The following is a 26,544-nucleotide window of genomic DNA, read 5'->3' as shown; positions in this document are numbered from 1 at the left end:
AATTTCAAATTGTGCTAAAACTGGTATACTTAAAACCAATATTACGCCTGAACCGTTGCAGGTGCTCTTATGGTTGCTGGAAAAAATAAAAATAAAACTCCGAGAACTCACAGAATCGAAAAAACAAAAATTCCTTACATGTTAAATAATAGCTTTTTAAAAGCTTTGGTGACCAACAATGATATGTCATGATGACGTTTCTAGAATAGGGCCAAATAGCCTAATTTAGGCTTTATTAGAGTCCAGGTGATGTTATAGAATGCGCTTTAGCTTTTTATGAAGATTATTGCTATAGTCCAAACGAAATTTTGCTTACCATAATAAAGCTAAAATTGTTACTTGGGATGTTAAACCTGGTGCAGCCATTACTAAATTTTGACTAAATATCGACAAATTTGTTCGCTTACTCACCTAGGAACGATTATAACGGCGTTAAATATCTATCCCGGCCACTGTTTTGTGTGTTGTTTGATGTTTCTCTACAGTTATTGGCCGTTGGCTTATGTCCTTATAAACCTTTTAGATGTCATACTCGTCGGTACGTTTTTAACGATTAATATAATTGAAAAATTGAAAATTATCAAGGAAAAAAGTCACGAATGTAGGTTCAAATTCGAGAGCTTGCTTAAAAAATAAATTTCTCCCTAGAATTTGTCTTCAAACGACAAGTTGTCAGTTCGTCTTAACATCCTAAAATCTACTAGAACGGATAAAGTTACACAATTGCGCAAATAATGCAACCATTACGTCAAACAAATCCAGATCCCAGCAGCAGACAGTCAGTCTGAGCTCTGATGTACTTCCAATCTATTATTATTTGCGCATCTTTGACGTCAACTTTGGGAATTCAACGGCGGCAGGCAATGGCAGGACAGAGTCAGCTCAGCGATTGATTGAAAGCAGATAAACAACATTGGCTCCAACAAGAATCGCAACACAAGTGCGATGTGTTTTTCTTCACTCAGAAACCGTCAAAGGTACAAAAATTTTACCAAAACAGATCATCGTTGTTACTTATTGTTTTTTTTTTCTTGCTGCCTTCTGCCGTTTTCTGTTTTTCAGTGGGAGGAAAAATCCGCAACTGAGCTATATTTGGAATTTCGCTAGATATTTACAGAAGCGCTTCGCCGCTTCTCTCTGTATTTGCTCGACATTGCGGTTTTTCTGCGCGCCCAACAGGCTGAGGAATGTCGTTGTGCCATCCCATCCGATACCATCCCGATTCCATCCCAGGTGCCTGATGTTTCTTCATATTTTACACCACCCATCAGAGTAGAGCTTGAGTGTTCCAAGGTGCCGCCACCACAAAAAATCGTTATTTATTATTAGGCAGCCACCCATTCCGGTGCTACCATTTTACTCAGAACGTTTCTTCCTTCCTTCGGACGACGACGACGTCGACTAACTTTGTTGGATTGGAATATTCTGCTGCGCCCTCCAGTTTTTGCTCCGATGGTGGGCGGAAAAGTGATTTGCAAATGCTATTTGAATGAGCCAAGGTAAAGCTTAATAAAAAAAAAAAACTCGACACCCATTCCCTTTCAAGAGAATCGGGTTTTTCAAGTGTCCGTCCGTTGTGAATGGTGGGGGCGGTAAACATTTTTCGGGGTAGTCCTGATCTGATACAGCCTAGGCTTTTGAATGACCTTTTTCTTTTCTTCTCCTTTCATTCATTTACGGTAAATGTTCTCTCCTAGAATTCCGGGGTGCGAAATAGCACTTGCTGCTGTCACTTCCTTTCGGCCAGATCCCTTTTCTGGTTTTTGTGACTGATTTTGGGTTCCGGAATTTTACAGCAGCAAAAAGGGTAGCGATGAATCGAATTATCTCTAGGGTTAACTAATTCATTGTGGAAAACTTGTATATTTGCTTTTAATTGAAATCTTAAATCACCTAACAAAGCTCCTCGCCCAGAAGTTTTCGTTCTAAACAGAGCCCTAGTGTTACATAAGTTTTCTAAGTCCAAGAATGTATGTAGGTTATAGCGAGTGATTGTCGTCCCAACTATACCAAAGGCTGTTGGATAATAGTAGAGCACGCGAAGCCGAGTTCTGCTAGGGTTGGTTTCGAAACAACCCCGGGAAGAATGCGAACAAGTTCTCCTTTAAAGTCACGCTTTGACACCCACGCTCTATACCGGCGACGGATGGAGTTGAGCTGGAAAGTGCAGGTTTTTTCGTTGTTATTATTCAGTTGTGGAAAACCTGATACAGTACAGTTGTGTTCTAGAGATTCTAGCAGAAAATCTCGATCACTGATTGTATACAATTGTTGATCTCTCACCTTAGCAATAAATATGTTGGGCTCAAGTAGGTTTTTTCAGTTCGTACTGGGCCGGACAAATCCGGGTTATTTTATCTAAAAACCTGGCAAAATCTGGGCATTTGATATCAAAATTGTTGACCAAAAATCCGGGCACTATCCGATTAAAATTTGGTCAAAATCCAAGAATTGTTCAATAAATATAAAAAAAAAAAATTTTTTGAAAAAAAAATTTCCATCAAAATTTATAAGCAGATTTTAAATCGGCTTCCAAAAAACCTTTCATGATTATTTTTATGAAACTTGCTCAAAAAATGTCCTAATAGGGTTTGTCTCGTGTTTTCTTTATATTGGACTAGCTGATTTTACCCGGCTTTGCTCGGGTTTACAAAAGATATTAATCAAAATGAGTCGTTTGATTTTTCGAAATATTGGAAGCTTTAGATTCATCATTTTAAGAAATTGGGCCCATGTTTGGCCACGAAAGTTTTGTAAGTCTTTTAAAAGATTACATTTTTTTAGAAGAAGCTTGTAGATTTAAGGATTATGAAATGAATTTCAAAATAATTTCCTTCTTCTCTATCACAAAAAACTTTAATCTCTTTTGGAGACTATCCCTCTTTTCAAGATGGATGATCTCCCTGTACAATGGTATATTTAAGTTTTATTTAATTAAAAATTAAGTTTTATTTAATTAAAATTTTTTTTATTTATGTAGTATTCCGTCTCACGACATAACTTGGCGAACATAATTCCTAAAATTCACTCGGTCCATGGCAACCGTTCTCCAATTCCTCGGGCACCCCACGTTCGCCAGATCACGCTAAAAACACTTCCGAACCTTGTTGAACCATGTTTAAGACTCATTTGGCATGTTTTCAATTGTATGTTTGCTTTTTTCGCTTTTTTAATTTAACACTGTTTTTCTTAAACGTTGAAAGTTGCACTAAAAGTTTCTTGGAGTTATCGAAAAGAAATCATCACTGAACCGAAATAACCATTTAAATGTTATGGAAATGGTCTTATTTGAGTTCCATTTATTATTTTGAAGAATGATCAATGTTAAAATTCTTTGAAATCATTTGTTTGAACTCGCAGTACCAAACGGTTTTTTTTCAAAATTGGATGGTAGAATTGAACACATTGATGACCAAAAATAAATCAAAAAGTATAAATGAATTGGCCAATGAAATAGGATGGTATAAAACTAAAAGCTCAGATTGTATTATCTAATCAATTTTCTAATCTCCCATTTAGGTTCCCCGGCGGCTATCAAAGCTTTGAAATTGCAGCCTTCAACATAGGTGTAACTCTTAATCTAGTGATTTTTTCTTTCTCTATAAGGAATCCTAAAAATTTGAAAATGGTTGGTGAAAAGCTGGAGTTTATGAAAATCGGTTCATTAGTTTTTCAGCATTCAGTCCAAATAGTTATTCAGCTGAAGAGACCAATTCACTGTTCAGTTCACTGTATATCCTTGTAAACTCTCAAAGCCCCCCAGCGGGGCGGTAGGCAGCACATTGAAAATCACTACAATTTTAGTCAATATATTCTTTACAGGATACTTGTATTTTTCAATACAAAATGTAGGCTCATTATTGCATCCAAATATCTCGTACCGGTACCACGTGTTTTGAACAGTAGAAGGAAAAAACACCCGCCAAAATTTTACCTTTCAAATCTTTGATGCTCAGCAAGCTTTGATTTGCTTTCCAGTCCACGTGAACTCTTGATGGTCGTTTCTAATGCCCGCCCATGGTGATGGTGAAAACAACCCCGCCAAATGGAAAAAAATTGGTTCTGAAAAATGGGTGCCATGACTTTTGGTTTGTGGGAAAAAACGAAAGTTCTATGGGAGGATCCCTTTTCTCAGGTGGGAGGGGCTCGAAACTATTACTTAAACCTTCCCATGGTCCAAACACATAACTGTACCAAATTCCAGGCTGATCGGTTAAGCGGTGCATATATAGTCCAACTCATCTTTATATATTAGAAGAAGAAGATGGAGGACGGGAGGAGTCTTTGTGTTCTTAAATTTATCTCAACTTGTGAATGTAATAGGTAATGTATAGGATGCGGACTCATACTTTAATTTGTCGGCCTTAGCGGTGAAAAGTGATGTCCTTTTTAGTAGGGACATCTAAAGATTATGATTTTTTTTATATAGATGGATAGTAGGTTAGATGAAATGAAAGATGGTGGGTGAGGAACAAAAATTTGATATGTGATGATAATGCTTCTAAATAAATTCTACCCGCTCATTTTCAACCTCTTTCATTTCATCTAACCTTCTATCCATCTATATATAAAAAAAAATATAATCTTTAGATGTCCCTACTAAAAAGGACATCACTTTTCACCGCTAAGGCCGAAAAATTAAAGTAACATACACAAATTCGGAATCAGCGTCCTAAAATTAGCTAAAATAAGCTCTTGATTTCTTGACGCATCGGAAAAATGTAAATTTTGTTGGCTTGTGCTATTTACCATAGGGTAAGAACTCTAAACTTCCCGAAATATTATAACATGCCCGGTCCATCAAAGTAAAGTGGACAAGTGAAGCAAACAACGGGTTGGCCCAATTGCTAGTATATTGTATAAACAAGTCCGTATTTTCTGGATCGATTCCCATTATTAAAAAAATAAAACAGAAACTGAACGAAAAAAAAAAACGGAAACTGAAAACGGAACTAACGTGTTTTGATTAAAAAGCGGATGTGTTATTTTCATTTTCTTCTGGATTTTTTATTTTTGAATAATCTGTTTAAATTTCTTCAAATTTTGTGTTCCAGGTTTAAAAAAAAACACGTGGTTTGCCCAGCTTGCATCAATACGGGAAAAACTCTGCAATGCTCCTTGTGAGGCCTCTTTAACTTAAACAAGAGTAAAACTATTCGAGACGAGACGGACGCCCCATTATATATTTGTTATGTTCAAATTTCGATTTTCGTATTCTCTCAATTTTTCTTAGGTTTCTAGAGTGTTCATTCATATTTCACTCAGGGGGCCTCCTGAGCCGAGGGGCCCGGTGCAATTGCCCCCATTGCCCCCCTCCCTTTCATCCGGCCTTGGATTTGATTTGAAATGTCATATTCCAATCTTTACAATTTAAAATAATTGGCGATATGTTCTATTACGCAGAATAATCGTAAAATACACTGAAAAGCGGTAAATTTCAATCTATTGACTACTGATTTTCATAACATGTTATGGAATACCTATAAGAGTGTCCGTCCCGGGATTTCCCGGTCGGGAATTTCAAAAAATCGGGAGTTCCCGATTCCCGGAAATCATTGTTTCAATCCCGGGAATTCCCGACATGAATGAAATTATTTCTCTAGAAAAGCCCGATAGCCTCCGGAACCATTCTAATTGTTCTTTTTGAAAATGTAGTCATACATAACTCATTGAGAATATGCTGATTCCTGCCTGAGGCAGTAGACATTTTGAAGCCATTTGGCGCAATTTTTTTTATTCAAATATGTATGTATTTCCACACCGCTTTTATTGAACAAAAACCCACAACACTTCGAAAAATATATGAAAAATCGCGCTACAGGTAGCCAGATTGTGTTTTCTCGAAAGTAACATTTATGCATTTGTTTCCCTTCTGGCTTGGAAATGAAGAAGATATCTTTTTGTTTCATATGAAGAGCAAATATGTAAAGTGTTCAGGAAAATCAATCAAATAAAAAGATTTTTTTTTAAACCCTAATAGCATGAATAAATGATTTATTTGACTTGTTCAGGTTTATTAAAAACAGTTAAACGAGCTATAAGTTTGACTGTTTTTAATTTTTTATTGTTGAAAACAGTTTTTTTTATTAAAAATAGTTTTAAAAAACATTATGAAGAGTACATTTTGATAAGCTATATTTTACATGTTTTTGAATATTTCCCGGGATCCCGGGAGACAGGCCTCCAGATTTCCAGATTCCCGGGAACGGAAAAATGGCCGGGAAATGGACACACTACTTTCTCGTTAATATTGCATCTGAAAATATTTCATGAGTTTTTATTTTATACCGAAGGACAAATGGTCGGAATTCCAGACCAGACTGAACTAAACGCCATCAAATTTTTCAAGAAACATCAGTTGTATGTACAAATTATTCAAATTCAAACAAGGCACCAAATTTATAAATTGTAAGGACCAGAAGGTGAATGGTAAATGAGGTAAATGAGATTCAAATTACGTTTTTTCAAAATTTTCTCATGGCAATGACGCACAGTTACAATCGTTTAAAATCTCACTGAAGGTTCAAACTGTTAAATTCTAATACAAATTTTAAGTATAGCCCTAAAACTCGTAACTTTGCTACTCATTTATTAAAAGTTTTTTCACGTAAGGTAAATACTTCTTTATTCTGAACCGTTTCATTATGTACAAATTCAGCGATTCAAGAAATCTCCCGAAAGTAATCGATGAATTTCTGACTTCACATCATAAGCAGATATCGACCCGTAATCTAAATTCCAATTTCGAATACTTTTAAAATAAAATTACACTTAAATAATTTCAAATTATGTGCTTTAGTTGATGTTCGGAATTTTCGCTAAGACATGTTACTTGAACTGAATAAAAAAGAAGATGCAAGTTATGCAAGAAATTTAAACTGAAAAATCTCAGTTTTCTACCAGCTATTTCTCGTTAAAATTGAACTGAAGTGTACAATTTTATAATTTTTAGTTGCTCGAAGTTTTGAGTTTAATTCTTTAGAACATGGTTTAAGTTTTACAAATTACAAATTTTCAGTTATCCTGAAGCATTATGTATGCACTGCACTGAGCAACAGATAAAAAAAATCCCGATTTCTTGGGAGAATTCCCGACTTTTTCCAGGTGAATGTTCAAACCCGACTTTTTCTGCGTTTCCCGACTGCCCGAATTAGTTGCCACCCTGATAATTGTATTAAAAATCAGTTTTCGATAGACAAAATAAAGTGCACATTTTTAATAACCTTAACAGTTCGCTATTTTTTCCGAATAGAAAATTGTTCCGTCTTCTTATGAGCCAAAAAGATTCAATTCCAACAAAATTCCTCGAAAAAAATCGTTTTATTAATTGTTTATACTTTTCAGGGTGTGATTGAATCCGATAAAATGATTAAAACACAAATTTCCCCAGATATTCGTAAGCATCCAGCTAAATACCGTCAGGAAGGATTTTTTCAAAGTAAAACTGCTTGAAAGTACGTTTTAAATAAACATGGAACACAAATTAAAAGCAAAAGGCTAAAAACCGTAGCGGTTCAGCACGAAAGAGGAAGCAAGCGGAAGTCTACAATCGGAAATAACAAATAACCGTTGATTTTTACACGAAGTGGCTAAAAATCCCTTTGTAACTTGGAATATTTGTCCTTATTCATTTGAAAAATGCGATTTAAGAACCTGATTATTATTGTTCCGAAAATTAAAAAATAAATCGGTGTCCGGAACAAGCAAAGCGCCCTACAGCGCCCTACGCCCTACTGCCGTTCATACTGGTGCTCATATTTCGGAGCCTAAGAGCTCAAATTTGATTTGGTAGCTTCAGATAACCTGTTTCTAGAGTTCTATGAGCTTTGTAATGTGTTTCGTACGAATTTAGGGTGTTTAGTGCGCCTGAAATAAATATCAAGCAAAATTGTAAACTGAATACAAAGTAACCAAATCTTTCAAATATCAAAATATTCAAACATTTTTCTTCAAATATCGAACCAATGATCTTCGTTGGTCAAATCTATTCCATTTTCAGTATTTTAACGAATCATCCCGATGGTAGAAGCAGTGGTAGAAGTATGAATTTTACCTTTACTCAAGAAATTCGGCCGTTATTGCTGGTTGTATTTTTTTTTTGGTTCCTCTGTTGTGCAGGACCCCTACGGTTTTAGTCATTTGCTTTTAATTTGTGCTCCTGGTGAAACATATTTTCAAGCAATTTTGCTATGAACAATGAGCAATGAACAATGAGTTTTGATATAACAAATCTGCGAAATTTAGCGTGGCAGGAAGCCTTCTGGCACGCCGAGTAGCGATTTCAGTCCTCAAGGTTTCGATTCCGAAACACAGCTCTACTTTTGGACCACCCTATTGCACATACAGACTTTTTCGGGCTAAACTTGAAGCCAATTGTAGCTATAAGGATTCCTTCTTAATATTTATTTGACGACAAATTTGAAAAAAAGGGAGCAAAGTTTGAACAAACCATAAAGTCATAAGTCATGCAAAAATTTCGATTCGGATCGATCTCTCTCAACCCGGTTGCATAGATTGAGATTGGCCGATCAGTGGAAGATCGATCTTTCCAGCCAAGATTTTCGATTTTTGGGGCAGATTCTTTAGTCTGGCCAAAATCTATTAGATGGGTTTGTATTCGATGCGATCTTTTAGTTCTTTTATTTTTTTTCTCGCTAAGCCGGAAATTCAATCAAAGGTCCAATTCGAGTACTAATTTAATTACCAAACAGTGCCATCTGTTTAGCATTTAGTCGTTATCGATTCTCGGAATTTGATCGTCTTTTGTGTCTGCACATTTAAAAAAAAAAGTAGATTTGTGTCTACATCAAATTATTGGCTCAATTTTTATCCATAGGTTGAAGGTTGAAACATCTTTTAAACGTCGTGTCTAATTTTTTTTTGCTTTTTACAAAAACAAGCTTCCCAAAGTTATAAATGAAAATGACTGATCCATACGAGTTCGTTCTTCAAGCTCCGCTATTTTAGGTGGATACGGATGTTTATCTGAATCCATTTTGAAGATCGACATTCCCCTAAAATCAAACAATATTCAGGGTAGCTAGCGATTTTTCGGTTTAAAATTCCAAAGTTGTTTCCAATTTTCCCGTTTGAAAATGATTATTTGTACAGGTTTTAACTGGTTTCTTAATATAAAATCAAGATGAATAAAAAAATCAATGCAAGGGCCCGAAGATTCTAACAAAAGTTTTCGCAAGCTTGATCTTGTATCAAATACTTTAACGTCTTTATAAGCGATGCTTTTTTCACATCAATTTGGAAAGTCTTCATTACATTTTGGAATAAATCCAACAAAATTCTTAGCTAATCATTGTTTTGTTTTACAATTTCAAAAATTGTTGAAGACCTCATAAATTTTGTTTTGTGAACATCTGATGATGATATTACAAAAATAATAGAATAAAATTTCCAAATTAAATTGATCACCACAGCTCGAGCCCTTTTATCAAATACCAAATTAAAATTTGATTCTAAACCAACTCATTTTGAAAAAATGAGACAAAAATTATTTCATGGATATTTGAAAACTTCACTTGTTATTCTTGCTTTTTGCATGAAACATGTCTGTTGAACACTGTATCCTTAAAAGTCAAAAACTGAAACTGGTTGTCAAAAACTCGATTAATAAAAGATAATCAAAAAAGGGCTAATAAAACTTCTTTTGTAAGTTCATCAGTAAGAACGAAAAGAAGTATTTATGAGGTAAAACTATATAGAGACTTTTGAAAACTACTCTTACATTTAGAAATTAATTTTAAAAATATTTTGAAATTCAAAAAAAAAAATCGTGTGTCGATTTAGCACGTTTGGCTTAAAAAAATTTCCTTATTCACAAGATTTAATAAATATTGATGGGCCAAATTTACACTGATAAGGGTCGCGAAACTTGGTATCAGTTCATTTTGTGACTTGAATGCTTGGTTACCTAAGCAAACTTTTAAATTTTATCTGATAAATAAAGATAAATTTTAAAGGAAAAGTAGTTGAGTTACTTACTCGTTTTCGTTGTTCCTTTCTTGCGAGCCATCTCCTCGTTGGGTTTGGATTATTACACACAATTTACAATTCCAGTACGATTACGATATGTTGGTAATTTTTTTTACGGTGGTGATTTGTTATCATTTTCTTCCCTTCCACATGATCAATTTGAACATCAAAAAAGCCATTTTAAAGTCAACACAAAACGACTTTGTTTTTACCTTCTTGCACAACCTAACAGTACACGTTCAATCCGTTTGATTGACACAAATTTACCGGGAATCTTCTTGCTATCGGTGCAGATTTTCCAGGAAAATTTCCCACCCAACAGTACACACACAAATCGGGCGAGGGTGGATGACTGGGTGCCACCCTCTTGCTACCTACGCCTCATTTGCTGCCTTATTCATACACATTATCCCCCGCATCGATCGCGCGCCTACTTCTTTTCCACTTCCAGGGAGCAGGAAATTTGTATTTCCGTGCGGGCGTCGTTGTCGGCGCAAACTTCTTTTTTCATTCGGCGGCCCCCGCTGCACAACCCATCATTTCGTCGTTTTCACTTTTTATTTTCTTCGAAGTTCTCTCCGCGCTTCCGGTGTCCGTCCGTCTCTATTTGTTCTTTGAACTTTTCTTGAATCGGAAAAGGAGGATTTCAGTAGCCCAAAAAAAGTCGGAAAACTTCCCGGGAATTGATAATGAGCAGCTACATCACTCACGGAATTTTCTTTCCGCTCTCCGTGTTTTTCCTCCCGTTGAACTGTTCCCTTAACAGCTAGATCACCCGTAATCGTCACCGCGAGTAAGCAAAACACACGAATAAGGAAAAAGGAAACGGAAACGAACCTTCGCGCTTTGCTCCAGGGCGCCCAAGCTCAAATTCAAATCAAAACAAGTGCATCAGCAAGCAATCCAGCCGCCACGCACCACGAACTCGCACTACAAACAAGTGCAACAGAGCAGAGAGATGAGCACGGTATCGTAATTTTTTTCCTTTCTCTCTTGCTACATTCCCACACCAGCAACAATCAAACGGCCGCTGCAGCGTCGACGAAAATTCGAATCATCAGCAACAATTTGATGGTGTAAATACAACAACTTTGTAATGGGCTCGCGCTTTTCCCCAACCTTTGGGGGGGCAGTTTCGCTGAGTTGAAACCTGTCTGGCGGTTTGGTGGAGCCGTGACGTGAGATATCAACCGAAAACTTTGCAGTAGCAGCTCCAATGATAATTCGGTATGCAGCGGCGGCGATGAGAGCGAGTGAGAACGAACGAGAACGCGAGACTCAACACAACAAATGAATGAGAAAAGGTAGGAAAAAAAACTGATGATGCGTTTGATGATGGATATGCCGGAGCCTGAACGACGCGACGCGAGCTGATACGGAACGATCCTGACCGCTCTCTACGGATGGTGAACCTTGAATGAGAGCTGATCGAGCGATTTGAATGGACCGTTCCGTTCGAAATTCAAAACAAAACCATGCTCTCTCCCACAGTTTTGTAGAACGAAACGGGTGACAATATTTTCATCTCTTTCATTGCCTTTGATTGGAACGGACCTTTCTCTCCTGCTTCTCACTGTGCCAAAACAACATAAGCTTTCTCTCCAACTCTCTCGCGGCTCTCATGAAAACAGAGGATAGCATGGGAAATGGGAAGGAAATTCAAAAGCTTTGGCTTGGCGAAAAGTGCATGAAATCTCTCAGGAAGAAAGCTTCCTCTCCCTCCAAAGAAGAGTGGCTGAGAGTCGAACAGTGTGTGCACAAATTTATGAACGGAGAATTAGAATTAAAAATCCAAATTCAAAATCAGAGATCATAGTCAGATTACCCGCATAATCAAAAACCGTACAACCAATCGTCAGTATTATACTGATCTGATAACGGTAATCGTTGCTGTTCGTAAAATCATTATTCGTGTGTCCAAACTTATCCGTATACGCTAGAGATTATTCCAAATTATTTTTAAAAGATACAGTTAACAGTTTGAAAAACTACTCGCTAAATTTGAAATACTCAGAGCACGGCTACCTTTTACTCAGACGTCGCCTCATGTATGAAGCAGCCGACGGCTGATCTTAATGAACTCAAAAATCAGCGGAAAAATTACTCAGTCGTCAGAAAATTCGGCACTCAGAGAACTCGAGTGCTTGAAGGCGACAACTGAGTAAATGTTGATCAGTTTGTGCGCGGCGGTCAGACTTGGTTGTTTTCGTGCGGCAAAAGCTAGAAAATTTACAAGGTGAATATTCATTCTAAAGGTAATTTCTGGCTATTAATTCAATATTATTTTTATTACAGGTTTCTGTGACGAAGTAATCATGGTTCAAACACAATTATTATGGAATATTACGGCATCATGGGTCCCGGCCCGGGAGACTAAACCCGACGGGAAAAAAAAATTTCCATAAGTTTGTGATTTTTTTTAAATAAATGTGTTTGCACAACATTTGGACTTTTGTTATTCATCAGATCAACTAATCCATCATTTGTCTGAAAAATAATACAGGTTTTAACTATACTAGCATAGAAAAGCGGCCAAAAACCGCTTCAGAATTTTTCGCGCATTCTGAGTAACCATGACTCAGTTGTCGCGAAAAGGGCTGTTAGTCAGTTCTGAGTAAAAGCCGTTTAGTCAGAACTGAGTAGGTGTGGTTTTGGCGACAACTGAGTAGCCGTCACTCTGAACTGAGTAGCTGAAAGTTAGCGAGTATAGTGTCGTGCGTCTTTACTACAGTAGGAGACGCGCCTTCACTGTTTCTCTCTCGAAAAAGTGATTGTCACCGGAATTAATCGGAACCTGGATAGCCGTTCCTTCACGGGATACCCGAGTCCCTCGACGTGTATCGGTAGTGGCTGTTTGGCATCGATTGTACCAGGTTTTCTACCGGATCTGCCATCTTTTGGGAGAAAAATTGGTAGGCAAATTGTATATATTATCACGATTTTTTACAATAATTTTTTGTTTTGTTTTTGTAGTCAGTGCGAGATGTTTCAATAAGCGGAACCGGAAGGAAGAATTCCTAGATGTTCTCCAAAGGAAGAGCCAAATTCAGATCAGAAACGTAGGTAAAGCTAAGAAGATTATCCTGAACTTGATGATTAATGTTTTCTAATTTGCTATGTGATTTTGTGTTTTTTTAGGTTAGTTTTGATTTCGCTGAATTGGCGTTTCCGGAACAAGCTGTATTCGCTTGTCGGGGGCTCGGCCGTTACCACAACCTCGAACGAGTCGGATGATTGGAGATGGTTGTTGCTAATCTTCAGCCATGTCGCATAATCGGGAGAATAAGCATCCCATGCACCAAAGAAACAACGAAAGCAGGAGAGCTCCTGGCAGGTACCATATCAAATTCGTTTAAAAAATAATTTCCGTTGAATTATTTCTATTTTCGAATCCATCCATACAGCTCGTCAGTCCAGCAAAAGAACCATCTCACTGGATGAGCACCACAACGGCAGCAGCGATAGCGAGTTCGGGCGGAAGAGCAGCAGTAAAAACAAATTTGTTAAAGTGATCGCTCATGACGAGTGCTGATGAAAAACAGCTACGATTATTGTCGGAAAGGTGGGCAACATTTTTATCGCCAAGGTATGGACTCAGTAGGAATAAATTATGAACGAGGAGGCAGAAAAACGTGGCGGTCAACACCATCAACACAGCCATGTAGAGATTTCCATGCCATCTTTCTCTCCGCCGATATCGCAACAGCATTTTGAAGGACTTAAGAAAAGGTAGGTTTAATTTACAAACTAGCAAAATTAGAATTTTATTTCGAGAATCAGTATAAAAATCGAAAAAAAAACTCATTAAATGTATTTAAATAAAATAATATGGATTCAAAGTCAAACAATAGATCAAAGTTTAAAATATTGTCGTGAGATTGAAAAATCTGATACAACATTCAAACAATTCAAATTGAAATTTTTGTTTTTTATGTTTTTGATTCACTGAATGGAAAATAAAAATTGATTCGAAACTTTTAATCAGAAATTCCGTTCTTTGAAATATAAATAAATTTAGCGAAAATGTAGGTTCGTTACGTCACCACAAAATACCAACTCTTATCTCAGATCAATATATGAACGCTCCCAGATTAAATGTATACTTAAGATATGTACTTTTAAATTTTAATCAAAGATTTTTGGAAAAATGGTTGGTTTTTGAAACTATATTTAAAGTTTATGAAATAGTTCTTTTTTTTTTCTAGCCAATTAATATTTATCCAGGATTTACTTTTGTTTCAGATTTTCAAATGTCCATTCGTGATTTCTTTACACGATGAAGCCCGCATCTGGCCTTCTGGACTCACCGCAACTGACGGTAAAATTTAGTAATTCTTTCTTAATTTGATTGTAATTAAGTTTATTTTTTTCAGATAAATCGGAAAAAATCTCCATCGGTAACGTCGCACATTTCGAAAGGGTAATCGGAACCTGGAAACGATCTGCCCTCTCCCGTAGAGATTGTTAAAAAATATTCTGGAACCTATAGTAGGGGTTGATGTCATAAGCATTGACCCTCTCACAAAGGGGATTTCGCTTGTTAAGTGTTGTACCTTTTTTAAATTTATTTGGTGCTATGGATTTTAACAGCTGGATATCATTCATCCCCAATTTAATACCTACATATTTAAAAGCTACCTAAAATTGAAGAAATTGAAAAAATATCCAGGAGCGTAGAGGATTAGGTAGTAATCATTCCAATAGATGTGAAAATAGAAACACAGCATTTCAATACAGAGTTGAAATTCCTTAACAGATATGAAGATATTTGAAAATTGAGATTTAAAACTGGTTGTAAGAATTGATATTTGTTATTGACATAGTTTTTTGACTGTATACTCAGAAATAGTATAGAAAATTTAATATACAAAAAGGCACTTACGTCAGAAGTCGCATGAAAACCAACTTCGAAAAAAATGAAGTACAAAATACAGAAAGCTAAATGAGAAAAAAATATTCCAAGTCATGTTCCGAAAACCATGAGATATGTATTGGATCCGTAGATCTTTTTTTGATAAATCGTAATTAGACATTTATAAAAAATCATTTGCTAAACAAAAGCAATATCTGTTGGAAATTTTGAACATCATTTAAATTTTTTGCAAAATCTTTTATTTTATAACGTCTGCACAATAGCAAATTTAAAATTAGTTTTGTGTCTATTAGTTTAGGACAGGATTGTAATAACCCTATTTGCGAGAAAGGTACTCGGTGAAGGTACTGATTTGTGATAAAAAATAGATTTTCATAGTTTTACAGATAGAGTAATCTAGACACTACATTCAGTAATAATTCTAGTATTATAGGTACTCAGCAATGTATTCCAAGGACTGCCCAATGTAAAATTATCACCAAATTGGTGATACGAATGATATGATTTGTTAATTAAGCAAAAAACTAATGTAAATAATCGAAACCCATATTAGAATAAAATATATTATTTTAAACGATTTTAAACATGAATAATTTTCTTCTTTATTATTTATCGTAAAATGATCCTTTGAAGATACGCGTTATCATCCGTAATGATTCAAGTCGACGATAAGATAACGATTACATCTATCGTTTTACTTCATTTAGGATCTATAGAAAAAAGCAAAAAAATGAATCGTTCATCCCGCATGAAGCCATATCATACAGTTAACTATTCCCATTATCTTCTACCCAAGACACCCAAAAGATTACCTTTATAGTTTCCGGATTATTAATGAACGATTGAACAAATCGTTTTTTCATCAAATGGAATCGTTTAGACACAAAAAACGATACAGGGAACGGGTTGTTAAGTAAATGAACGATTCATTTTTTTGCTTTTTTCTATAGATCCTAAATGAAGTAAAACGATAGATGTAATCTGTAGAGAATAGGATTGGTTAGAAGATAAATAGAATTATTGATTAACCAAAAATAGAATAAAGTTAGATGAATATAGACGAACTAGAGCTAACGTTTAATTCAAATAAATTATATGTTACTTGCTCTTGTCAGCGCGACTGTGAGAACGTGCTCCAGTTGCGTTAGCAAGAGTTATCACATTAATGAGAAGAGAGAAAAACAGTAGCTTAATAAGTGTGTTCGTGAAATCGATTGAAAATCAGCATAGAGAGCATAGAGATATTAAATAATTGATGTCTTGGTAGTATGCATGATTGAAAGAAAAGTCGTTAGTTTCATAGGCAGGTTGAAGAAGTCAGTTAAGAAAGTATATTCGATGAGTAAGCACGCGTTTTTGAGAGATGATTTCAGCGAATTGAAGACGCGCGGTCACTACATTGGCGCAGCATACGCTCCCGCCATCTTGTTGCTTGAATAGTTTTTTTTAACTGTGATGTGTTCTATCTCAGAAGTTTAAAAGTGAAGATTTAAATGAAAATTTGGGCAGTGTAAATTATTTTTATGAAGGATTGATAGTGACTTATGGTTCTGTGAAGTACATAGTTAGCGACATGAATTCATTTAGGAGGAGCAAGAAAAACTTAGTGAACATTTTTTTTTAACTGGCGAACATGGTTGGATAATTTTTTGGAATTAATTCTTTCTAAGCGAGAAATTATTTTTGAAAGAATTTATACCAATACACAAATTGAAATGAAAATGTAATTTTTATGAATGAATACTGAAATGCTGCTTTGAACGAATTTGTGAAACGAAAAATGATAGAAATTTCAATATAAATTAGTATTTACAATTATTCAAAAATTGTTATATTTGCGGAGAAAAAATTTTTTTTCGTGGAAAATTATTTGAAAAGAATTTCATTTTATTCAAAACTGAAACGTTCATAAGGGTCGAAAGCAAATTCAAAAGGTTCTTTGAAACAATTTCTTTATACGAAGTTTTAAATTCAAAACGAAAATTATGGAAAATCTGATGATTATTTAAAGAGTTTTTTTTACTGAAACAAGCGTTGAATTTTCGAAAAAAAGTCTTTTGAAAGAGTATTTAAAACAAGCTTAAAATTGAAAAGGAAAAATGAATGAGATTAATATATCGACGCCAAGATAAAATGAAAAAAGTTTCAATGCGAAGTATTGAAATCAAAACCAAAAAGAACTGAAGTATTTGAGATATGAGTTTATTTATTTAAACGAAATTTAATTTAAAAAAACGGATATACCATAAGAAAAAGAATAATGATTCAATTGGAACGAAAACATGGCGAATTACTTTTCGGGTACAGTGCGAAGTACTAAAATCTGAACTAAATAGGATCATCAATTTAAAAATAAGTTTTTTTTAACAATCCAAATATTATCAAAAGATAGGCTTTTTTAAACTGTTTATTTATTCTAAGCGGAAAATTCTATTTAAAATAATAAATTATTGAATTGGGTGAACGTAATTTAAATCGTCATTGGAAACAAAACGAAATTGATTTGAGGATTCATTTTATATGATTTTTTGAAAACTGAAAGTTTTCATTTAAAAAAAATGGAAATATCATTGAAACGAAACTTGTGTTTTTATTTAGAGTTTTCTGTATTGAAAAGCGCGAATTGAATAGGAAACGAGGAATGGTTGACAAATTGACAAGTTAGTGGAAATGGAAACAATTTCAAGGTTTTAGTATTTGATTTAAAAGTATTTAAAACAACGGAAACAAAGGGAAAACCATTTCGAAACTGAGGTTTTGTATAAATCATAACTATAAGAATGTGGTTTATAAAACAAATTGGACGAAAGTAAATTCTGTTGGTTAAATAAAAAAAAAAAAAAAAAAATAAGCGAAGTAATGAAATTAAAACGAAACAGATTGTATATTAATAAATAGATTTGTTAAATCAAACATAACATAATGAAATAAGTAAAAATAGTACCTGTTTGTAATCAGCAGTTTTACTAGAACAAACAAAATTGTTTCACAGAAACGATTATTTTGGTTCAAAGTTTTATGCAATGGGGGAATTTTAAATAAAATGATTTATGATTCAATTGAATGAAAAGTAACCTGTATTGGGAAATTGTTAACATGGAAAAATAATCGTAGTATTTGTATGTTATTGTTTAGTAGATTTAACAGAGTTTTCATCTAAATGAATATTGAAGTGCTGTTTAGTTACGGATTCACAGTCTTGTTATTGAAACGAAAAATGATTGGAGTATTGGAAAAAAAAGAACAAAAAACTTTTTAAAATAAACGAGACAGACAAAGACTAGGAAGAAATTTTATTCAAAAATGTTATAATTAATAGAAAATGATAAATGATTCAAATGCAGTGGAAGAAAGTTGAATTGCTTTTTGGAAACGCATTGAAAATGATTACCTCAAATGAAGTGTTAGTTGAAATAATATTTAATACAAAAATACTAATTTTAGAAAAGTCACGATCGAAACTGAAAAATTATGGATTTATAGCAAGTTAACATGGTTTTTCATTACTGGGCAGAAATCTAAACGGAAATTATTTGAACGTTCTATAAAAAAAAGTTTTCATCGATAAAACGATATATTTGCTTAAAAAAAAAATGTTCTAAAGCATTTCTGGAAATTATGAATGGTTCAAATGGAAGAAATGCATGTGGTTATTCTTTTTAGAATTGTTTGGAAGTGTATTGAAGTTGCTTATAAGTACTTAAGTCGAAGCTCAAATGACCCGAGATTAGAAATAGTAATTTAAAAAGAGGTTTCTATTGAAACAAAGAACATTTTTTAAAAAAATATAAAGAATTTTAGTCAAGAGTGTAAATTTACTAGCAGGATTGTTAATTTAAATGAATCTAAATCAAGTTGTTTTTTTTTTGTAAATAATCTTAACTAAAAGCTGAAAATTTAGTGAAAATTTTAAAGATACATACGAAATAAAGGCATGTTGTAATGCAATTAAGAAATTTTATTTTGCTGAGATGATTCATATGGATCGAAAGCAAGTTGAAGTGATTTTTCGTGCAAATGTGGAAATCGAAACGAAAGTGTTGGATCATTTTCAGGAAGGTTTTGATCGAACAAATTAAATATTTTCTAATAAATATTTTGGAAATGGGAATTCTTGAAATGATGAATGGTTCAAATAGAACAATTGCAATTTGACATAATTTTTATATAGTTTTATTTCGCAATATTGAAAGTCGAAGCTAAAATGATTGTAGGTTTCTAAATTAAAAGAAATGTTCTTTAAAAACACGAAGCATAAATTCAAAACATTTATTTTGTTATGAGTTTTTTTTTCAAGAGTGTAAATTTAAAAGAGTACGATGAATAGTTAAGTTTATCAAAATGAAGTAAGAATACTTTTTGGTAACAGTGATTGATTTACGAACTATTCAATTGGAATAGAAAAATGAATGGAATATTTAAATTCAGAAGTTTAAAAAATAATAAATCTAATAGAAAATGATTTTTATTCGATAAGTGACTATCTGAAAGGATGCCAGCCAAAACTCTAAAAGGCATAGTTTAGAAGAAAATAATTAATGGTTTTATTGGTATACATACGTATCTGAATTGAAATCCTTCCAGGAAATAGATTTTCCAGGATTTGAATAAATGGGTACACAATTCATATGTATTTTACTCATATTAGTTTAGTAAAAGCAGAAAATTGAATGAAATTTGTTAAAGATACATACGTAATGAGAGCAAGCTGAAATGCAATTTAGAAGTTTTGTTTTGCTGAAGTGATTCAAATGGATCAAAAGTAAGTTGAAGTGATTTTTTGTGCAAGTGTGGAAATCGAAACGATAATAGTTGGATCATTTTAATAGGAAAATGTTCCTTTCACCAATGAAATATTTTCTAATGAATGTTTTGGAAATGGGAATTCTGGAAATAATGAATGGTTTAAATAGAACGAAGGCAATTTTACATTCTTTAAGATAGTTTGTTTTTATGGAATATTGAAGGTCGAAGCTAAAAGGATAGTAGTTTTCTAAATTAAAAGAAGTTTTTGATAAACACGAAGCATGATTTAAGAACAAAATATTTATTTTGTTAAGAGTTTCTATCAAGAGCGTAAACTTAATACAATAAGATGAATACAGTGAATAATAAAATAAAAGTGATTGATTTACGAACTATTCAGTTAGAATCAAAACGAAAAATGACAGGGATTTGAATTGAGAAATTTAAAACCAATAAATCTAATAGAAAATAATTTTGAATCAAAACTGACTATTAGAAAGGTTGTCATTCAAAGCTCCAAAGGGACACTTAAAAAAAAAATGAATTTTAATTTAATTTTAATGGAACGTATCTGAATTGAAAGTTTCCTGGAAGTCGATTTTTTTTGTTTCATGTAAAATAATTAAATCCTACCAACAAAGGTTGAACATATTAACATTAAAAAAAAAATCATTTGAATCAAACGAAAGAAAGTTAGACTTATATTAAAGATATTTAAAAAAATAATAATAATAAAAATAAATCATGATTTAAGCTTGAAAGCCTAATGCTTAAATTTATTGTAGCTTAATATGGTAATAATCAAAAATGTAACTTAGAAAACGAAAAATTCTTTTAAAATACTTCAACTTGGGAAGTGCTTTTAAAAGGCTCAAATATTCAATAACTCAAATGGGACGAAAGCAGGTTGCCTTTTGGAAAAGTTTATTTGTGCGAAGTTTTAGAGTTGGAAAGTTAAATATTTGAAGTATTTAAATTAAGATGTTTTTACAACAAACCAAACAGTATAAAAAAAAAGTTATGTTAATAATTTTCGGTGAGGGTAAAAAGTAATATTTTTAATCATACAAACGGAATGGAAGCTAGGTAATTGTGATGTAATTCAGAAGTTTGGTTTGCTATGCAAGATGCTGGAATTAAAAATGAAAATCATTTGAATGCTTGAAAAGAAGTATTTATTGAAAATAACGATATATATTATGGAATGACGATAATATATTTTAAAAATAGTTTTATCGAATATGCTAAACTTACGTTGATGAATGATTCAAATAAAAAGAATCAAAATCGAAACTTTTTTAGTACCTGATACATTGAAAATGTTTTCAAAAGCCGTAATTTAGAAAAATTTTGAATATCGAAACGGAATTTTTTATTCGGTCCAAATTTTTCAAAAAAAAACAGTACACGAAAACCGTTGGCGTAAAATTTATGAAAAATATTTAATTTTAAATGCAGTAATTTTCATTGAACAAAAAAAAACATTGCTTAAATTTTGTCAATACTAGAATTTATGAACAAGTTTCAATATAAAGTAATAATATTTTAATTAATTTGTCATTACAATGCAAAGCGGCAACGCTTGTTAACAAACCTTGTTGCTCTTATTAACAATGGAGAACGTTTTGTGTAAAACCAGATACTTGAAGAGTAGGCAAGGGGGCGGATGTAGAGAATAGGATTGGTTAGAAGATAAATAGAATTATTGATTAACCAAAAATAGAATAAAGTTAGATGAATATAGACGAACTAGAGCTAACGTTTAATTCAAATAAATTATATGTTACTTGCTCTTGTCAGCGCGACTGTGAGAACGTGCTCCAGTTGCGTTAGCAAGAGTTATCACATTAATGAGAAGAGAGAAAAACAGTAGCTTAATAAGTGTGTTCGTGAAATCGATTGAAAATCAGCATAGAGAGCATAGAGATATTAAATAATTGATGTCTTGGTAGTATGCATGATTGAAAGAAAAGTCGTTAGTTTCATAGGCAGGTTGAAGAAGTCAGTTAAGAAAGTATATTCGATGAGTAAGCACGCGTTTTTGAGAGATGATTTCAGCGAATTGAAGACGCGCGGTCACTACATAATCGTTATCTTATTGTCGACTTGAATCATTACGGATGATAACGCGTATCTTCAAAGGATCATTTTACGATAAATAATAAAGAAGAAAATTATTCATGTTTAAAATCGTTTAAAATAATATATTTTATTCTAATATGGGTTTCGATTATTTACATTAGTTTTTTGCTTAATTAACAAATCATATCATTCGTATCACCAATTTGGTGATAATTTTACATTGGGCAGTCCTTGGAATACATTGCTGAGTACCTATAATACTAGAATTATTACTGAATGTAGTGTCTAGATTACTCTATCTGTAAAACTATGAAAATCTATTTTTTATCACAAATCAGTACCTTCACCGAGTACCTTTGTCGCAAATAGGGTTATTACAATCCTGTCCTAAACTAATAGACACAAAACTAATTTTAAATTTGCTATTGTCCAGACGTTATAAAATAAGATTTTGCAAAAAATTTAAATGATGTTCAAAATTTCCAACAGATATTGCTTTTGTTTAGCAAATGATTTTTTATAAATGTCTAATTACGATTTATCAAAAAAAGATCTACGGATCCAATACATATCTCATGGTTTTCGGAACATGACTTGGAATATTTTTTTCTCATTTAGCTTTCTGTATTTTGTACTTCATTTTTTTCGAAGTTGGTTTTCATGCGACTTCTGACGTAAGTGCCTTTTTGTATATTAAATTTTCTATACTATTTCTGAGTATACAGTCAAAAAACTATGTCAATAACGAATATCAATTCTTACAACCAGTTTTAAATCTCAATTTTCAAATATCTTCATATCTGTTAAGGAATTTCAACTCTGTATTGAAATGCTGTGTTTCTATTTTCACATCTATTGGAATGATTATTACCTAATCCTCTACGCTCCTGGATATTTTTTCAATTTCTTCAATTTTAGGTAGCTTTTAAATATGTAGGTATAAAATTGGGGATGAATGATATCCAGCTGTTAAAATCCATAGCACCAAATAAATTTAAAAAAGGTACAACACTTAACAAGCGAAATCCCCTTTGTGAGAGGGTCAATGCTTATGACATCAACCCCTACTATAGGTTCCAGAATATTTTTTAACAATCTCTACGGGAGAGGGCAGATCGTTTCCAGGTTCCGATTACCCTTTCGAAATGTGCGACGTTACCGATGGAGATTTTTTCCGATTTATCTGAAAAAAATAAACTTAATTACAATCAAATTAAGAAAGAATTACTAAATTTTACCGTCAGTTGCGGTGAGTCCAGAAGGCCAGATGCGGGCTTCATCGTGTAAAGAAATCACGAATGGACATTTGAAAATCTGAAACAAAAGTAAATCCTGGATAAATATTAATTGGCTAGAAAAAAAAAGAACTATTTCATAAACTTTAAATATAGTTTCAAAAACCAACCATTTTTCCAAAAATCTTTGATTAAAATTTAAAAGTACATATCTTAAGTATACATTTAATCTGGGAGCGTTCATATATTGATCTGAGATAAGAGTTGGTATTTTGTGGTGACGTAACGAACCTACATTTTCGCTAAATTTATTTATATTTCAAAGAACGGAATTTCTGATTAAAAGTTTCGAATCAATTTTTATTTTCCATTCAGTGAATCAAAAACATAAAAAACAAAAATTTCAATTTGAATTGTTTGAATGTTGTATCAGATTTTTCAATCTCACGACAATATTTTAAACTTTGATCTATTGTTTGACTTTGAATCCATATTATTTTATTTAAATACATTTAATGAGTTTTTTTTAGATTTTTATACTGATTCTCGAAATAAAATTCTAATTTTGCTAGTTTGTAAATTAAACCTACCTTTTCTTAAGTCCTTCAAAATGCTGTTGCGATATCGGCGGAGAGAAAGATGGCATGGAAATCTCTACATGGCTGTGTTGATGGTGTTGACCGCCACGTTTTTCTGCCTCCTCGTTCATAATTTATTCCTACTGAGTCCATACCTTGGCGATAAAAATGTTGCCCACCTTTCCGACAATAATCGTAGCTGTTTTTCATCAGCACTCGTCATGAGCGATCACTTTAACAAATTTGTTTTTACTGCTGCTCTTCCGCCCGAACTCGCTATCGCTGCTGCCGTTGTGGTGCTCATCCAGTGAGATGGTTCTTTTGCTGGACTTTGACGAGCTGTATGGATGGATTCGAAAATAGAAATAATTCAACGGAAATTATTTTTTAAACGAATTTGATATGGTACCTGCCAGGAGCTCTCCTGCTTTCGTTGTTTCTTTGGTGCATGGGATGCTTATTCTCCCGATTATGCGACATGGCTGAAGATTAGCAACAACCATCTCCAATCATCCGACTCGTTCGAGGTTGTGGTAACGGCCGAGCCCCCGACAAGCGAATACAGCTTGTTCCGGAAACGCCAATTCAGCGAAATCAAAACTAACCTAAAAAAACACAAAATCACATAGCAAATTAGAAAACATTAATCATCAAGTTCAGGATAATCTTCTTAGCTTTACCTACGTTTCTGATCTGAATTTGGCTCTTCCTTTGGAGAACATCTAGGAATTCTTCCTTCCGGTTCCGCTTATTGAAACATCTCGCACTGACTACAAAAACAAAACAAAAAATTATTGTAAAAAATCGTGATAATATATACAATTTGCCTACCAATTTTTCTCCCAAAAGATGGCAGATCCGGTAGAAAACCTGGTACAATCGATGCCAAACAGCCACTACCGATACACGTCGAGGGACTCGGGTATCCCGTGAAGGAACGGCTATCCAGGTTCCGATTAATTCCGGTGACAATCACTTTTTCGAGAGAGAAACAGTGAAGGCGCGTCTCCTACTGTAGTAAAGACGCACGACACTATAGTTTTTCAAACTGTTAACTGTATCTTTTAAAAATAATTTGGAATAATCTCTAGCGTATACGGATAAGTTTGGACACACGAATAATGATTTTACGAACAGCAACGATTACCGTTATCAGATCAGTATAATACTGACGATTGGTTGTACGGTTTTTGATTATGCGGGATTTACTTAACAATCCGTTCCCTGTATCGTTTTTTGTGTCTAAACGATTCCATTTGATGAAAAAACGATTTGTTCAATCGTTCATTAATAATCCGGAAACTATAAAGGTAATCTTTTGGGTGTCTTGGGTAGAAGATAATGGGAATAGTTACTGTATGATATGGCTTCATGCGGGTAGGTAATCGTAATACCAAATTAAAACAAAATGAGAAACAAGATTATAATGTCAAACATGAAAAATACAAAGAAAGATAATTATAAAAAAATGAAAAAGATAAAAACGACGGAAATAACATTAATGAAAAAAATTTATGAACGACGAGGCGAAAAACATAACAGAAACAAAAAATGATGAAAATAACAAAATGAACAAAATGACAGCAAAACCAAACATTGAAAAGATGAAAAAATGAGAAAAAAAGAAAAAATGAAAACGAAACGAGCAAAATAACCAAACAAATAGAATTTAAAAGAAATTGACAATAAATTAAGGTTGCCAGAATTTTTCCAGCACTTATCCGGGCCGGACAAACCGGGTAATTTGTATATAAAAACCTGGCAAAATCTGGGCATTCGAATTCAAATTGACGACTATAAATCCGGGCAATATCCGGGCAAATTTTATCAAAACTAAGAAATTCCTCAACAAAAATCAAGTAAAGTAAATTGAAAAAAAAAAAATCTTTTTTCATCAAAACACATCGATAGATTTTTAACCGTATTTTAGGTTTGAAAAAACCTTTTATGATTATTTTTTTATAAAACTTGCTAAAAAACATTCGTTTTGGAGGTGTTTGTTGTTTTTTTTTTTTGTTAATTTGAAAAATAAAGTGAATAAATATACGGGCAAAATCCGGGCCGGACCGCACAGTTCTTAAATTTTGTTTTAATTATCCGTGCAAACCCGGATAAAACCGGGCAATCTGGCAACCTTACAATAAATCAAACACATGGCAAAAAAGGCATAAATGAAAAAATAGGAAAAATACAAAACAGAAAAAAACCATGATAAAAATTTCTGTTTAACTTTTACGGCCTAATCGATGAATATTATGTTCTTTATGATAGAAGCAATAAAAAATGACAAATATCGAAATACTGGAAAAAATTTACAAGATTAGCAAGGCAAAAATATTAAAAATGACAAAACTGACAAAAATGACACAAATTACAAAATGCAAAAGTGACAAAATTATAGAAATCAAAAATTGAAAAGAATAACAAAATAACGAAAATTACAAAAATTACAAAAAATGACAAAAATGACAAAATTGACAGAAATGTCAAAAATGACATAAATGTTGAAAATTACATAAATGTCAAAAATGACACGAATTTCAAAAACGACATAAATGTTAAAATTTACATAAATGTCAAAAATGACACAAATTTCAAAAACGACATAACGAAATTTGTTAAATATCGAAAATCACATAAGAAACAAAACTATTATAAATGACAAAAACTGGAAAATTCGAAAGATCACAAAATTTTCAATAATAACAAAAATGAAAAAAGAAGAAAAATAGGAAGTGGTAAAAACGTCAAAAATTTAAATAAAATATTCAAATGAAAAAAAGTACCAGAATGAAAAAACGACACAAAGAGAAAAACCAAAAACTAATAAGGATGGCAAAAAAAAAAAAGTTGACAAAGAAAAACTAAAAAAAAAACCAAAATAAAAAAGGATTAAAAACTGACATAAACTAAAAAAATGACAAGAAAGACAAATCCGATAGAAGCAATAAAAAATGACAAAAATAACAAATACAAATAAGAAATGGAAAAAAGAAACAATATACTGTTGTAAAGGAGAAAAGTGACAAAATTGAAAAATGAT

The 26,544-nt window shown here is 33.1% G+C and overlaps 2 long non-coding RNA genes across 2 annotated transcripts; one reads left to right on the top strand and one right to left on the bottom strand.

Annotated features, from left to right (window-relative positions):
- Positions 1-12,721: 12,721 nt before the first annotated feature.
- LOC129756864 (uncharacterized) lies at positions 12,722-15,740 on the top strand. Its single transcript, XR_008739546.1, has 6 exons — positions 12,722-12,899; positions 12,961-13,050; positions 13,126-13,321; positions 13,392-13,716; positions 14,230-14,305; positions 14,361-15,740. It is a non-coding gene; the product is annotated as an uncharacterized LOC129756864 (long non-coding RNA).
- Positions 15,741-21,798: 6,058 nt separating this feature from the next.
- Positions 21,799-24,571, bottom strand: LOC129756483 (uncharacterized). Its single transcript, XR_008739467.1, has 6 exons — positions 24,333-24,571; positions 24,182-24,271; positions 23,911-24,106; positions 23,514-23,840; positions 22,927-23,002; positions 21,799-22,871 (listed from the first exon to the last, which is right to left on the bottom strand). It is a non-coding gene; the product is annotated as an uncharacterized LOC129756483 (long non-coding RNA).
- Between the last annotated feature and the right edge of the window lie 1,973 nt (positions 24,572-26,544).

This window comes from Uranotaenia lowii, chromosome 3, assembly GCF_029784155.1.
Source record: "Uranotaenia lowii strain MFRU-FL chromosome 3, ASM2978415v1, whole genome shotgun sequence".
NCBI lineage: Eukaryota > Metazoa > Arthropoda > Insecta > Diptera > Culicidae > Uranotaenia > Uranotaenia lowii.
The sequence above is the reverse complement of the archived record's forward strand: the minus strand, read 5'-3'. Positions and strand labels throughout refer to the sequence as shown.